General features: G+C 45.0%; 1 long non-coding RNA gene across 1 annotated transcript in view; it reads left to right on the forward strand.

The window, feature by feature from the left end:
- Nucleotides 1-1,469: 1,469 nt before the first annotated feature.
- Nucleotides 1,470-14,522, forward strand: part of LOC127030535 (uncharacterized) — a 313,103-nt gene continuing 300,050 nt past the window's right edge. Inside the window, exon 1 of the long non-coding RNA XR_007768407.1 lies at nucleotides 1,470-1,692. This is a non-coding gene — a long non-coding RNA (uncharacterized LOC127030535). The remainder of the gene's footprint in view (nucleotides 1,693-14,522) is intronic.

A 14,522-nucleotide genomic window follows, 5' to 3' on the forward strand; every position in this document is an offset into this window, starting at 1 on the left:
AAAATGGTGTTGATTTCTTGACTGCTCTGTAAGTACTGAAATCCTCATTGCTGCAAAATAGTTAACTAATGAGTGTCAATAGGTGGTGCTCAAGAATATATCTCCTCGTTCCTGGGTTTTGTAGGATCAATAAAACATGTCGGTACTGTTGCATAGGGCAAATGGCTACCTCTGGAGCTCTTTGCATCAGCTCTTAGCACACATTATCTCTGGGCACGTTTATCCCAAAGGTAGAATGGAGGGTAAATTTGCACGAGGGTGACTTCCTGGTTTTGGAACCTGCAATTCATTTCTGAATGCTTCATTTTGCACCAACAATGCACTGATGTATGATTCTGAGTATTTCCCCATATAACTGTCTGACTGTGGACCCCTGCGACATAGCTAGAGATGGGCACTGACTGAAAATGAATTCTCTGAGCAACAACAGGGATGCAAACTTTTTGCAGCTGCTAAATGGAAACTGGGCTCCAGGTAAAAGAGGCTATCTGTATCAGAGTTACAGGGTCAGCCTCACCTCAGTCACTGGAAAAATCATGGAGCAGGTCCTCAAGGAAACCATTTTGAAGCACGTGGAGGAGAGGAAGCTGGTCAGGAACAGTCAACATGGATTCATCAAGGGCAAGTCGTGCCTGACCTACCTGATTGCCTTCGATGATGAGATAACTGGCTCTGTGGATACGGGGAAAGCTGTGGACATGATATATCTTAACTTTAGTGAAGCTTTTGATATGGTCTCCCACAGTATTCTTGCCAGCAAGTTAAAAAAGTATGAATTAGATGAGTGGACTATAACATAGATTGAAAGTTGGCTAGATTGTCGGGTTCAATGGGTAGTGATCAATGGCTCAATGTCTAGTTGGCAGCTGGTAGCAAGTGGAGTGCCCCAAGGGTTGGTCCTGGGGCCGGTTTTGTTCAATATCTTTATCAATGATCTGGATTGATGGGATGGATTGCACCCTCAGCAAATTTGCAGATGACACTAAGCTGGGGGGAGAGGTAGATACGCTGGAGGGTAGGGATAAGGTCCAGAGTGACCTAGATAAATTGGAGGATTGGGCCAAAAGAAAACTGATGAGGTTTAAAAAGGACAATGCACTTAGGATGGAAGAATCCCATGCACCGCTACAGTCTGGGGGCCAACTAACTAAGCAGCAGTTCTGAAGAAAAGGACCTGGGGATTACAGTGGATGAGAAGTTGAATATGAGTCAGCAGTGTGCCCTTGTTGCCAGGAAGGCTAGCAGCATATTGGCTTGCACTAGTAGGAGCACTGCCAGCAGATTGAGGGATGTAATTATTCCCCTCTATTCAGCACTGGTGAGGCCACATCTGGAGTATTGTGTCCAGTTGTGGGCCCCCCACTACAGAAAGGATGTGGACAAATTGGAGAGAGTCCAGTGGAAGGCAACAAAATTATTAGGGAGCTAGGGCACATGACTTATGAGAAAAAGCTGAGGGAACTGGTGTTATTCAGTCTGCAGAAGAGCAGAGTGAGGGGGGATTTGATAGCAGCCTTCAACTACCTGAAGGGAGGTACCAGAGAGGATGGAGCTCGGCTGTTCTCAGTGGTGGCAGATGACAGAACAAGGAGCAATGGTCTCAAGTTGCAGTGGGGGAGGTTTAGGTTGGATATTAGGAAACACTATTTCACTAGAAGGGTGGTGAAGCACTGGAATGGGTTCCCTAGGGAGGTGGTGGAATCTTCTTCCTTACAGATTTTTAAACCCCATCTTGACAAAGCCCTGGCTGGAATGATTTAGTTGGGGTTGGTCCTGCTTTGAGCAGGGGGTTGGACTAGATGACCTACAGATAGCCCCTAAAGACCATGTCTCCTCCCAGATGAGGAGGGACCCCTGACTCAGAAAGTAACCCTGACTTTAGGGTGCAGGTGAAGTGTTTCCTGGCCAGGAAAAGGAAAAGTATTTTCCGAGTCAGCAGCAGGAGGGGGGGAGCTGCCTCTGCCCCCCTCTTCCTGTAATAAAATACATGTTCTCTTGTTTACTGAGCTTTGTCCAGGGACTCTGCCTGCTTATGTTAATCCAGCCACAAGGACACCATGAGGTCATGCAGCAGTGCTTATCTGGCCGCTCTTACCAGAGTGTCTGAGCGCCTCACAATCTTTATATTATTTATCCTGACAATGCCCCTGTGAGGTAGGGAAGTGCCATTAGCCACATATTACAAAGCGGGTGCTGAGGTTAAGTGATGTGTCCAAAGTCACACAGAAAATCTGTGGCAAAGCCAGTTTTTGGAAGGCCTGAGCTAGGGCCCTAACTAGCCCCCCTCTCTAAAATGGGTGATAGGCCTCAACCACAAGGCCGAGATCTGGATTCAGACTGAAATTTCAACAGGGTCTTCATGTCCAGGTGTTTGTTCATCTCACTGTCGAAATAAAGGCCCAGCCCTGAAGTTCAGATCCAAATCCAGGTGAAGATGAGATTTTGTCACTGTAAAAATGAAGGGGATTGAGCAGAGATGAGGGGAAATTGTTTATGAGAACACCAAAGGAAGAGAGAGGGGCCCAGTCTCCAAAGACAAATAAAGTTCTCACCCGCTAGTGAGGATTTGTGGGGAGCAATAAAGACAGCCATGTTAAAAAGCAGTAATAGTGCCGGGGGGAAGAGTGGAAGGTGTCAGATTACAGCAGTTTAATGATTACAGGGAGATTAAAGTGAAGAACAATGCAATAAGGACCCCGCCTAATATAAAAAGTTTGTCAATAAATGTGTCAGATTACAAGCAAAATCAGATTGCCAAGGTACCCCAGAGACAGAGGAAATGAAAGTGTTTCGGGAGTAAAGAAACTGCTTGCCTTGTGTTTAGGAGATTTATTTGTTTGTAATTAACAGAGCTGCCTGTATCACTGGGCACCTATCTGCTCTGCTTTACTGCACAGATAACGGTTTGTTAGCTTTGCAGTAATGCCATTTGCTCCAACCTATTGAAGCACGAGAAGTTCTGAACTAGAATCCTAGAAATGTAGGATTGGAAGAGACCTTGATAAGTCGTCTTGTTCACTCCGCTGCACTGAAGCAGGATGAAATATTATTCTACACCATCCTTGACAGGTGTTTGTCTAACTTATTCTTAAGAACCACCAGTGATGGAGATTCCACAAACTCCTTACATAATGTACTCCTGTGCTTAACTGCCCTTCCAGTTAGGAAGTTTTTCCTAATTTCTAACCTAAATCTCCCTTGCCGCAATATAGACCCATTATTCTTGTTCTGTCCTCAATGGATAAGCAGAACAATTTTTCACTTTCCTCTTTATAGCAATCCTTTATGTACTTGAAGACGGTTATCATGTTCCCCCTCAGTCTTCTTTTCTCCAGACTAAACAAACCCAGTTGTTTTTTCAATCTTTCCCGGCAGGTCAGGTTTTCTAGACCTTTGATCTTCTTTGTTGGTTTCCTCTAGACTTTCTCCTGTTTGTCTACGTCTTTCCTGAAATGTGGTGTCCAGAGTTGGACACAATACTCCAGTTGAGGTCTTATCAATGCTGAGTAGAATGGGAAAATTACTTCGCATGTCTTGCTTACAACAGTCCTGCTAACATAGGTGCTGAGTCCATGGGTGCTCCAAGGTTGGAAAAAAATTAGCTGGTCCTTAGCACCCACTGGTAACCAGCTCCCCTCTCCCACCCTCTCACCCAACTGCCGCAATCAGCTGTTTGCAGTGTGCAGGAGGCTCTGGGAGGAAGGGGGAGCAGCGGGAATGGGGCACACTCAGGGGAGGAGGCGGAACTGGACAGGAAGAGGCAGGCAGGGGTGGGAACTTGGGAGAAGGGGTGGGGCCTGGGGCGGAGCTGGGATTTGAGCACACCCAGGTCCCAGAAGAAGCCAGTGCCTATGCCTGCTAATACATTCCAGAATGATGTTTCCTTTTTTTGCAACAGTGTTACTTCTTGTTATTCATATTTAGGTTGTGATCTACTATAACTCCCAGATCTTTTTCTGCAGTATTCCTTCCTAAGCAGTCATTTTCCATTTTGTATTAGTGAAATTGACTATTCCTTCCTAAGTGGAGTACTTTGCCTTTGTCTTTATTGACTATCATGCTGTTTATTTCAGATCATTTCTCCAGTTTGTCAAGATCATTATGAATTCTAATCTTATCCTCCAAAGTACTTGCAACCCCTCCCATCTTGGTATTGTCCACAAACTTAATAAGTGTATGCTCTGTTCCACTATACAAATCATTGATGAAGATACTAAACAGAACTGGATGCAGGATACATCCCTGCTGACCTCAATTATAATGCCCTTCTAGCTTGACTGCAAACCATTGATACCTACTCTCTGAGTGTGGTTTTCCAACCAGTTGTGCACCCATCTTATAGTAGGTTTGTGTAGGCTATATTTCTCTAGTTTGCTTGTGTGGCAGTCATGTGAGACAGAACCAAAAGTCTTGCTAAAGTCAAGAGATATCATATCTATGGCTTCCCTTCCTCCACAAGGCCTATACGGGTTGTTACCCTATCAAAGAAGGACATTAGGTTGATTTGATGTGATTTGTCCTTGACAAATCCATGCTGACAGTTATTTATCACCTGTCCTCCACACATTCTCAAAGATAATTCCTGAAGGCTCAGAGATCTCTCCAGCCAGCTCCTTGTGTATTCTAGAATGTATTTCGTCAGGCCCTTTCGATTTGAAGACATCTAACTTGTTAAAGTAATTCTTAACTTTTATTTATATATATAATATATATATATATATATATTTGGTCATCACAAGACGTTTTGGTTGATTCAAAATGAAATTTTTCAGTTCAAAGTTTTGAACAAATCAGCAAGGGAGAGGTGTTTCAGATTTTCTGGTTAGGCCCCCAAATACAAATATCAATTGTTTGCTCACGCCTAATATATACCACTATATATATTGTTGTCCTTTTTCTGACCCCAGTGTCTGACAGCTGACATTAGTGTTGCCCACTGCCAAGTGGTAGCAGATGTGTGGCACCTTACAGGTCAGCTTCCCTAAGTGGTGTAATTATAGTCGAGGTATAACATGCTTTATTTACACACATGTTTCAGAACAGAGGCAGTCACCAATAGCATGCAGGAAATCTCTTCCAGAAATCTCATTCCATCCAGCAATGCCAATTCCCAAGAAACTTTGCTTTCTGCTCTATTCTCTATATTTGGAGGCAATGCTTGGGACAGAATACTCTACCATCCATACGTTCTTTCCAATGACCAATGCATAACAAAGCCAAGAACTGCACAGGTTTCAGAGTGGTAGTTGTGTTAGTCTGTATCAGCAAAAACAATGAGGAGTCCTTGTGGCACCATAGAGACTATCACAATTATTTTGGCATAAGCTTTCATGGGCTAAAACCCACTTCATCAGCTGCATGGAGTGAAAAAATACGGTAAGCAGTTTATATATACAGCACATGAAAAGACGGGAGTTGCCTTACCAAGTGGGGGGTCAGTGCTAACGAGGCCAATTCAATTAAAGTGGAAGTGGCCTATTCTCAACAGCTGACAAAACGGAGTGAATATCAAGAGAGGGAAAATTACTTTTGTAGTGCTAATGAGGTCAATGCAATCAAGATGGACGTTGCCCATTTCCAACAGTTGACAAGAAGGTCTGACTATCAGCAGAGGGAGAATTACTTTTTTTAGTGACCCTTCCACTCCCAGTCTTTATTCAGGCCTAATTTAATGGTGTCTAGTTTGCAAATTAATTCCAGTTCTGCAGTTTCTCGTTGAAGTCTGTTTTTGAATTTTTTTTATTGAAGTTAATACTTTCGCTAATACATTTTTTTCTCCTTCCCACAGCTTATCTCAAAAACAGCTTGTCCTAGAAACTTCGAGTGAAGATCATGATGAGATGGAACACTTCCATTGACTTCAGTAGCCTTTGGATCGAGGCTTAAGTGCCCAGAACTAATTTTTAATATTTGGGAAGTTATTCTCCATTGAATTAGGAACATCAGAATGATCCATTACAGATTCCAGAGGAGTTAAAAAGCCATCAAATGACTGTTGGAAGCCTAAACTTTCTTTTAAAGTACATTTCTAGTCCCATTTCCTTATGGAAATAGCCTTAAAAGGGTAACTCGATTGATAAGGCGGTTTGTCACAGTGACTTTTCTACAATAAATAGGTAAAATCACAGCTTGCCTCCAACCTTACCAGCTGTGCTTTTGACTGATACCTCCCTAGCTACCAGAGAATAGCTCCTAACTCAATTATGCTCCTGGCATAACTGTGCATGCTTTAACGGGGAAACGCTGACCACTGTAAAGTTTTGATTTCTTTTACATGTTAACCTTCACTCTGGATTTATTGTGGATCTGATGGTTGGCTTTAAAATATTAGTGTTCTTTTAATAGTATTTCATTTTCACTCTGAAAAGATCTGATATACACCGTCAACCTTAACAAAGTTCTGTGTCTGGGTGAAATATATTTATATAGCTGTCAAGCTTGTCTCTGCTTAGACTGCCTGGAACAGACACCATCCTTCTTGATGGTCTGGCAAGCACCTAGAGCAAACTGTTCATTACCATATATAAATAATAACAATACATTGACATTCATTGGGTTACATTAGTGATAGGAATAATGAGGTAGCATGAGGAGGTTGGAGGTCAGTGAATTAATGGCACAGCTGTTTAATATTCAGATTTGTTTCAATTTAATCTACAATTCCACTACTGTCATGGTATAATTCCCCACTCTGAACCTTAGTGTCCAAAAGATGGGGTACCAGCATGAATTCCTCTAAGCTCAATTACCAGCTTAGAACCTGTAGCACTGCCACCAACCAGGAATTCCAGTGCCTGGTACACTCTGGTCCCCACAAAACCTTGCCCGGGGACCCCCAAGACCCAGACCCTCTGGATCTTAACACAAGGAAAGTAAACCCTTTCCCTCACCATTGCCCCTCCCAGGCTTCCCCTCCCTGGGTTACCCTGGAAGATCACTGTGTGATTCAAACTCCTTGAATCACAAAACAGAGAGGACAATTCACCTTCCTCCCTCCTTCTCTTTCCCCCTCCCAGACTCTTCCTGAGAGAAAGTAATCCTAACACAGAGAGAAATCAGCCTCTCTCTCCCTCTTCCCTCCTTTCTCCCCACCAATTCCCTGGTGAATCCAGACCCAGTCCCCTGGAGTCTCACCAGAATAAAAAAACAATTAGGTTCTTAAACAAGAAAAGCTTTTAATTAAAGAAAGAAAAAACAGTAAAAATTATCTTTGTAAATTTTAAAAAAATGGAATAGGTACAGTGTCTTTCAGCTATAGACACTCGGAATACCCTCCCAGCCTAAGTATTCAAGTACAAATTAAAATCCTTTCAGTAAAATATAAATTTGAACTCCTTCCAGCCAAATACACATTTGCAAATAAAGAAAACAACCATAAGCCTAACTCGCTTTATCTACCTAGTACTCACTATTTTGAATCTATAAGAACCTGTATCAAGGAGATTGGAGAGAAACCTGGTTGCACATCTGGTCCCTCTGAGCCCCCAGAGTGAACAACAACTAAACACTAACAGCACACACAAAAACTTCCCTCTCTCCAGATTTGAAAGTATCCTGTCCCCTGATTGCTCCTCTGGTCAGGTGACAGCCAGGCTCACTGTTCTTGTTAACCCTTTCCAGGCGAAAGAGATATGAAGCAGTTTTGTTCTATTAACTCTTACTTATCTGTTTATGACAACTACAGATAGTTATGAAGTGATGCACCCACACAGTAGGTGTCCCTAAATCTCCAGCTGCTAGAAACATCTAGCCCTGACCACAGGCAGTGACATGATACTGGGCTAGATGGACTATTGGTCTGATCCAGTGTGGCTGTTCTTCTGTTCTTAACTTTAAACTCTTCAAGAGGGTCCAGGGGATTAGCTCTGGAGTTGAGAGACCTGGGTTCACATTCCTGATTCACCACAATTCTCTCTTGTTTCGCCTTGGGCTGGAGGTAATAGTGCTTCCTCACCTAACAGAGGTGTTATGAGAATAATTACATTGAAGGTGATGAGGTGCTCAGATACTATGGTGATGAAGTACCCTGATCTAATCAGTAGCCTCATTGAATTTGAGACCTGCTTCTATGACCATTGTAGTCCAGATAAGTGTTGCCATTCACTTCAAAGGATCAAGGCCTTTAGTCCTGATTCAGGAAGATACGTGCCTATCTTATGATTTTGGATGAACTCAAAAGTACAGAATGAATCCTCTAGGAAAACCTGTTTAAAATCATATTTAAGCACATCAGGAGTCCTAGTGAAGTCAGTGGTGCTACTGACATGATTTAAGCTAAGCAGGTGCTGAAGTGTTTTGCTGGATCAGTGTCTCAGTTGGGAAGAATAGTTTTCCACCACTGAACGGGCTGGAGCTCCATCTCCAAACACCATACATAGATTTCTCAGGATTCACAGGAGCTATAATATCCTGAATTCAAGTCCAGTGTCTTACCCACAAACCCATTCTTTCTCTCCCACATCTTCACCATAATGCGTGTAATAGATTTTTCTCTTCTGTTCCTCACTCCACCATTCTCAGCCACATCAGGAGGGTCTTGCTGAATATGTGGTTGCCAGTTTTCAACACCAGAAATCCACTTTGTTTTTTTTTCACAAGCCCATTGCATCCTCTTCTATCTGCACAGGAGCCTTTCTCATTTTGTTCCACTGAGTTAGATAATTCCCTTTGTGTTTCATAATGAGATCCACAGATGAAAACTGCAACAATTAGTGCAAAGACTCTTTCATTATTACTACTACAAATCTGTGGCAGAATTACAGAAGCATTTAACCAAATTGCAGGGGGAATCTGGCTGATATAAATGCATTATTTACTATACTTTTTTTTTTAACCCCTGGTTTCTTTTTCTGTTGGTCCTTGGTTTTGTGTGTGTGTGTTTGTTTAATATATAGTTCTTTAACCCCGGAATGTGGCTGGGTTGGATCTTATAGTATTTATGCATCCTAATGGCTAGGAATGAAATCTGCCACCTCTGCTGATGTTGTTATTAATCCTGTAGTCACAGAATAATAGATGACAGAGATGGAAAAGACTTCTGAAGCTATGTAATCTGTCCCCATCCCTCCCCAGGCACGGCAGCATTCTTCCCTATGGCATATCTCTAGCACTTTGCCTAGCCGGGTTTTAAATGACTCAGGTAATGAGGTTTTTCATGGGGCTACTCATCATCTTACCTCTGATTATCGCTCTGGCTAATGGAGTTTGCGTCTCTCTCCCTTTCCTGATCCATCTCTCTCTCTTTATTACTTCCAGGCCCAACCCACCCCTTGCTCTCTGTCTTGTACCAAGCTTGAGTAGCCAGACTTGGTATAGGAGTTTTCCGCAGGAGTCAAGAAGTCCTGCTCACCTGCCCATTCCTTTGAGTCTGCTCCATGGGGATTCACACCCAACAGAGCAGCTTTCTCTCCTCCCATTGCCCGGCCTCGCAACTTGAGTGGGGACCCGCAGTCCCTTACGTACACATGCAGTAAATCGGCACTTATTCCTCCTTTGCAGCTACAGAAGGATCCCACTGTGTGTTTCCTCTGATTTTCTAGTTCTCGTTCCACTATTTCCTCCCCCCGCCCCACGCCAATTCTCTATTATTCTCTGTAGCACCCTCAATGTGGCTATTTTCTACCTTGTGTTCCTGTTATTCCCTTTGCATTTTCATTCTGATTTCCCGTCTTTTTTAAGTTCCTTTTCTCACTTTTATTTTGTTCTTCTCTTTGTACTTACATTGTTCATCATCCTTCGCCACTATAAGGCAGGACAATTCCTCTTTGTCAGGGAAGGAAGGATGGGCTTCCACAGACCATGAGACCTATGTTCATTTCCTGGCTCTGCCCATGCTTCCTGGGCAAGTCAATTTCTCTGGGCGTCAGCTCCCCATTTGTCCAATGGGGGATGATCAGAGTGCTTTACCTCCAGACCTGGGGGCAGGGAAAATCCCTTACTATTTGCAAAGGCGGTGGGATTAGTAGAGCATAGAGCTAGTTGGGAAATCAGGGTGTATAACCCCCAAAGAGTGATCTGGGTAGTTATCAGTTCAGAATATCTCTTCCATCCCTATCAAATAACACAGCAAAGCTTCAGAGAGAAAAAAAAAGCTATGAGACTCTTGCAGGTCCAGCTGGGGCTGATGAAGAACAAAAATTGACAGACAAACTCGGTGGCGTAAGGGCTGTGGTGTCTGAGTCTCATTTACCCTAAGGCAAGTGGTCCCCCTCACCCCTGTTTGCACACACACACACACGCTGCCCCAGAGCCAGGGCTGAGAGTGGGGCCATCGCTTCAGGAGAAGGGGTACGTGGGCAGGGGTAAGGGAGCCAAGGCTGGGGCCACAGTTGGAGGTGGGCCGGGGCCGGGACCAGAGCCTCAGGTAGGGGCCTCGGATGGCAGCCATGGACCAGCAACCGGGGTCCTGTGGATGGGGTCAGGGCCAGGAGCAGAGCTGGGTGGTGCTCCCTCCCTGCCTCTCCATGTGGGCTGGCCCATGCCCCCTTAGAGGGGTGCACCCCCCAGTTTGGGGACCTCTGCCCTAAGGTTTCTTTTCACCACTCTGGCCTCATAAAGGAGCCATACAGTGAGCATAAATTACTTTACACTGTCAAAGCGGGGCTTAGTGAAATTGAGGCCATTTCTACCCGACTAAATTAAGTCGACCTAATGCAGGTCGTCATACAGCAGCTGTGATGCTTACATCACTTATGCGTGCCTACAGTTCGGTCCCTGTGTCGGCGGTGCACGTTCTCACCAGGAGTGCTCGTATCGATTGTACTGTCAGTGGGGGGCATTGTGGGAAGGCTCCTGAAAGCCAGTAACTGTCGACATAAGCAACGCAGTGTGTACACTGTCACTATTTCGACCTAACTACATCAACCGTGGCTCTAAGCTGCTGGAGGTGGAGTTACTAAGTTGATGTCAGGTTTCAGAATAGCAGCCGTATTAGTCTGTATCCGTAAAAAGAACAGGAGTACTTGTGGCACCATAAAGACTAACAAATTTATTTGAGCATAAGCATTCGTGGGATACAGCTGACTTCATCGGATGCATAGAATGGAACATATAAGAAGAGTATATATATATATATAATATATATACACACACACACACGCACACATTCAGAGAAGATGCCATACCAGCAGGGCCGGCGCTACCATTCAGGCAGCTGAGGCAATCGCCTAGGATGCCAGGATTATTCGGGAGGCGGCATTTTGCCAGGAGGGCGGCAAGCGGCTCCAGTTGACCTGCCACAGGAATGACTGCAGCAGCTCTACTGGAGCCACGGGATCAGTGCGGAGGGTGGCGAAATGGCCGTACGCCTAGGGCACGAGAAACCCTAGCACCGGTCCTGCATACCAGCTCCAAAAGGCTAATTAATTAAGATGACCTGTTAAGTTGATGTCGCAGGGCAGTTATGTCGGTGGGAATGAAATGTAAGTGTAGACATTTCTGTAGTTAGGTTGATATAAGCTGCCTTGTGCCGACCTAGCTCTGTTGTGTTGGCCAGGCCCGAGACTCAAGCGCTTCAATTTTGGTTAAACGTATGCTGTAATGTCTCTCAAACCGATTATGTGAAAAAGGGCTCACATTGCAAACTGGCTGGCGGGCTGTGAGCACAGGGCACTGTGCAGGGTTTTGTATTTAATATCTTCATTAATGATCTAGAAGAGCGAGTCAGCAGCAGCACACAGAGGATGTTCACTGATTTGTTTCTTCTTTGCTGACCCCGTAAGCGACCATGTGCATATGTCACTCAGCATTCCCAGTAATTGATATGCAACTTCCAGCCTCAGACAGGGGGTGAAGCTAGCTCCCTTGTCTCTCTAAAAAGAGAAGCCAGATCCTCCACTGGTGTAAATCACTATAGCTCTGTTGATGAGACCTCCAGCAATTTACACCAGCAGGCTGCAGCAATTGTTTAAAAGAAAAGACAATAACAATGGTACAAAATGAATCACAGGCCATATTTGGCCTGCAGAGCTGTCAGCTTTACAGTCCCTGGCATGTAACCCTCCTTGGACTGTGTTGCTCACGCAGGGAAGCTGGTTTCCCTAAGGGGGAGTCTGACCTCTTCCAGCAGAGGCAGAAGCGAAACCCAAGGGAAATGAAAAGAAAGGAACATTTTTATTCTGTCTGGTTGGATCCTTGTCACCGGGGACTCGGCAAAAGCTGAGCTGGCCATGGAATACCAGAGCCACAGTCCTGACTATTCAATACATGGCTGGGAGTTTGCTAAAGCCAAAATGGAAATGACCCAGTCAGAAAACAAATTGACAGTCTACCCCTGTTCTCTGAGGGTATGTCCTTTTCCCTTACAGGAGGCCACTCATCCCTCCCTATACACATACACGTGCGCGCGCGCGCACACACACACACACACACACACACACACACACTCACACTCTCTGGCCTTCCTTCTTAACAAATAGTTTAGCTGAATAGTGAGAGGTTGGCTGCCATGGACACTGGAGTCCTCTCCTGGCCAACAGAACAGGTCTAACAAGGGGAGTGGCAGTGCAATCTCTCTCCAGGTTGTCCCGCTGCTGAAGTGACCGTCTGGAAGAGACAGAGGATGGTTCTGTCTCCAGGGCCCATGGGACTCTTAGCAGCTCTACAAGAAGCAATGGGCTTAAACTGTAGCAAGGGAGATTTAGGTTGGACATTAGGAAAAAGTTCCTAACTGTCAGGGTAGTTAAACACTGGAATAGATTGCCTACGGAAGTTGTGGAATCTCCACCTCTGGAGATATTTAAGAGTAGGTTAGATAAATGTCTATTAGGGATGGTCTAGACAGTATTTGATCCTGCCATGAGGTCAGGGGACTGGACTCGATGACCTCTCGAGGTCCCTTCCAGTCCTAGAGTCTATGAGGAGCACTATATTTTTGTGAAGGGCTGTCGTGAGGTGGACTCTCGTCTTTTGAGAACTAGATGGGAAGCACAAAATGAATTTAACTAGGCTACCGCATGGCCATCAAATGGTAGCAACTTTCAGTCATTATCCTTTGTGACAAAGTTCCTCCTCTACCTTGGTGGGTCCCACGCTTATTGGCAGATTTGCTCACCTCAGTGATCTTCCCCACAGTCTGGGTCAACTCCTCCTGTGTCTGATCAGGAGTTGGGAGGTTTGGGGGGAACCCAGGCCTGCCCTCTACTCCAGATTCCAGCCCAGGCCCCTGTGGATTGCAGCTGTCTATAGTGCCTCCTGTAACAGCTGCATGACAGCTACAACTCCCTGGGTTACTTCCCCATGGCCTCCTCCAAACACTTCCTTTATCCTCACCACAGGATCTTCCTCCTGGTGTCTGATAATGCTTGTACTCCTTAGTCCTCCAGTAGCACACCCTCTTACTCTCAGCTCCTTGCGCCTCTTGCTCCCAGCTCCTCACACTCACTTCCTCTCCTCTGGCTCCCTCCCGCCTGACTGGAGTGAGCTCCTTTTTAAAACCAGGTGCCCTGATTGGCCTGCCTTGATTGGCTGCAGGTGTTCCAATTAAGGCAGACAGGCTGATTAGTTCTAGCAGGTTCCTGATTACTCTACTGCAGCCCCTGCTCTGGTCAATCAGGGAACAGAAAACTACTCATCCAGTGACCACTATATTTGCCCTCTACCAGACCCCTGTACCCCACTGGCCTGGGTCTGTCACACCTTGAACATTTAAACCAGCAACTTTGAGGTGAAAGGATCTCCATCCCGTTACCAGGGCCCTTGGTCCTATCCTTTCTAGCTCCGTCAAGTGTGTGCGCTCACACACATACACACACACACACACACACACACACACACTTTTACCACCAGTAATTTTTCTAGCTCAGTATTACTTTCAGCATCTTCATGATTTGCTCACTCACAGTCTTACTCCTGCCCTGGTCTAGAATTTTCCAAACTAGATGATCTTCAGGTGTGCTCGGAAGGACAAGATGGAAGGCAGAGAACTTTGCCTTTACACTGCTTTTTCTGATATTACTCTAGTACCTACCACCAGGCTGGTGAGAAGCAGCCCTTGAAAATGAAAAAAAAAAGGCAGGACAGGGCCATGTCCCACATGTCTCAAAAATAGGGGCAGCTGGCAAATCTCTTGAGTAGATGCACAGTGCTCAAAGTAGGGAAAAAGCAAAGAAACAAAAATACAGACCCCGGATGAGATGAAAACTGGATAATGCCAGAGATGGTTCCAAGGTGCCTGAGCATGGTTAGGCAGACAAATGCAGCTCCTTGCCCCCAAGCCTCTGGTAGGACATTAAAGGGAAGATTGATACAGCTATGCACACATCAGTCTAATTATTGTGGCTGGTTAATGGTCAGATGACCTCTGAGACGCAGTGATTGTGTAGCTTGTTCAAAGCGTTGTTTGTCGTTTCCAGGTAAATATATTAGCTCCAGAGCTAATGCTGCTCCATGCCACTCAACAGTGCCAGCAATTATTGTGGGACACGAATATTTTTCTCACAGCATCCCAAGTTCTCGATCTCCCTACCTATTGCTTCATATCAGCAGGTCATTTAAAAGCCATTCCCTCCAGCTAGCCCTACATC

The sequence above is a fragment of the Gopherus flavomarginatus genome, chromosome 10 (genome assembly GCF_025201925.1).
Source record: "Gopherus flavomarginatus isolate rGopFla2 chromosome 10, rGopFla2.mat.asm, whole genome shotgun sequence".
NCBI classification, from domain to species: Eukaryota; Metazoa; Chordata; order Testudines; family Testudinidae; genus Gopherus; species Gopherus flavomarginatus.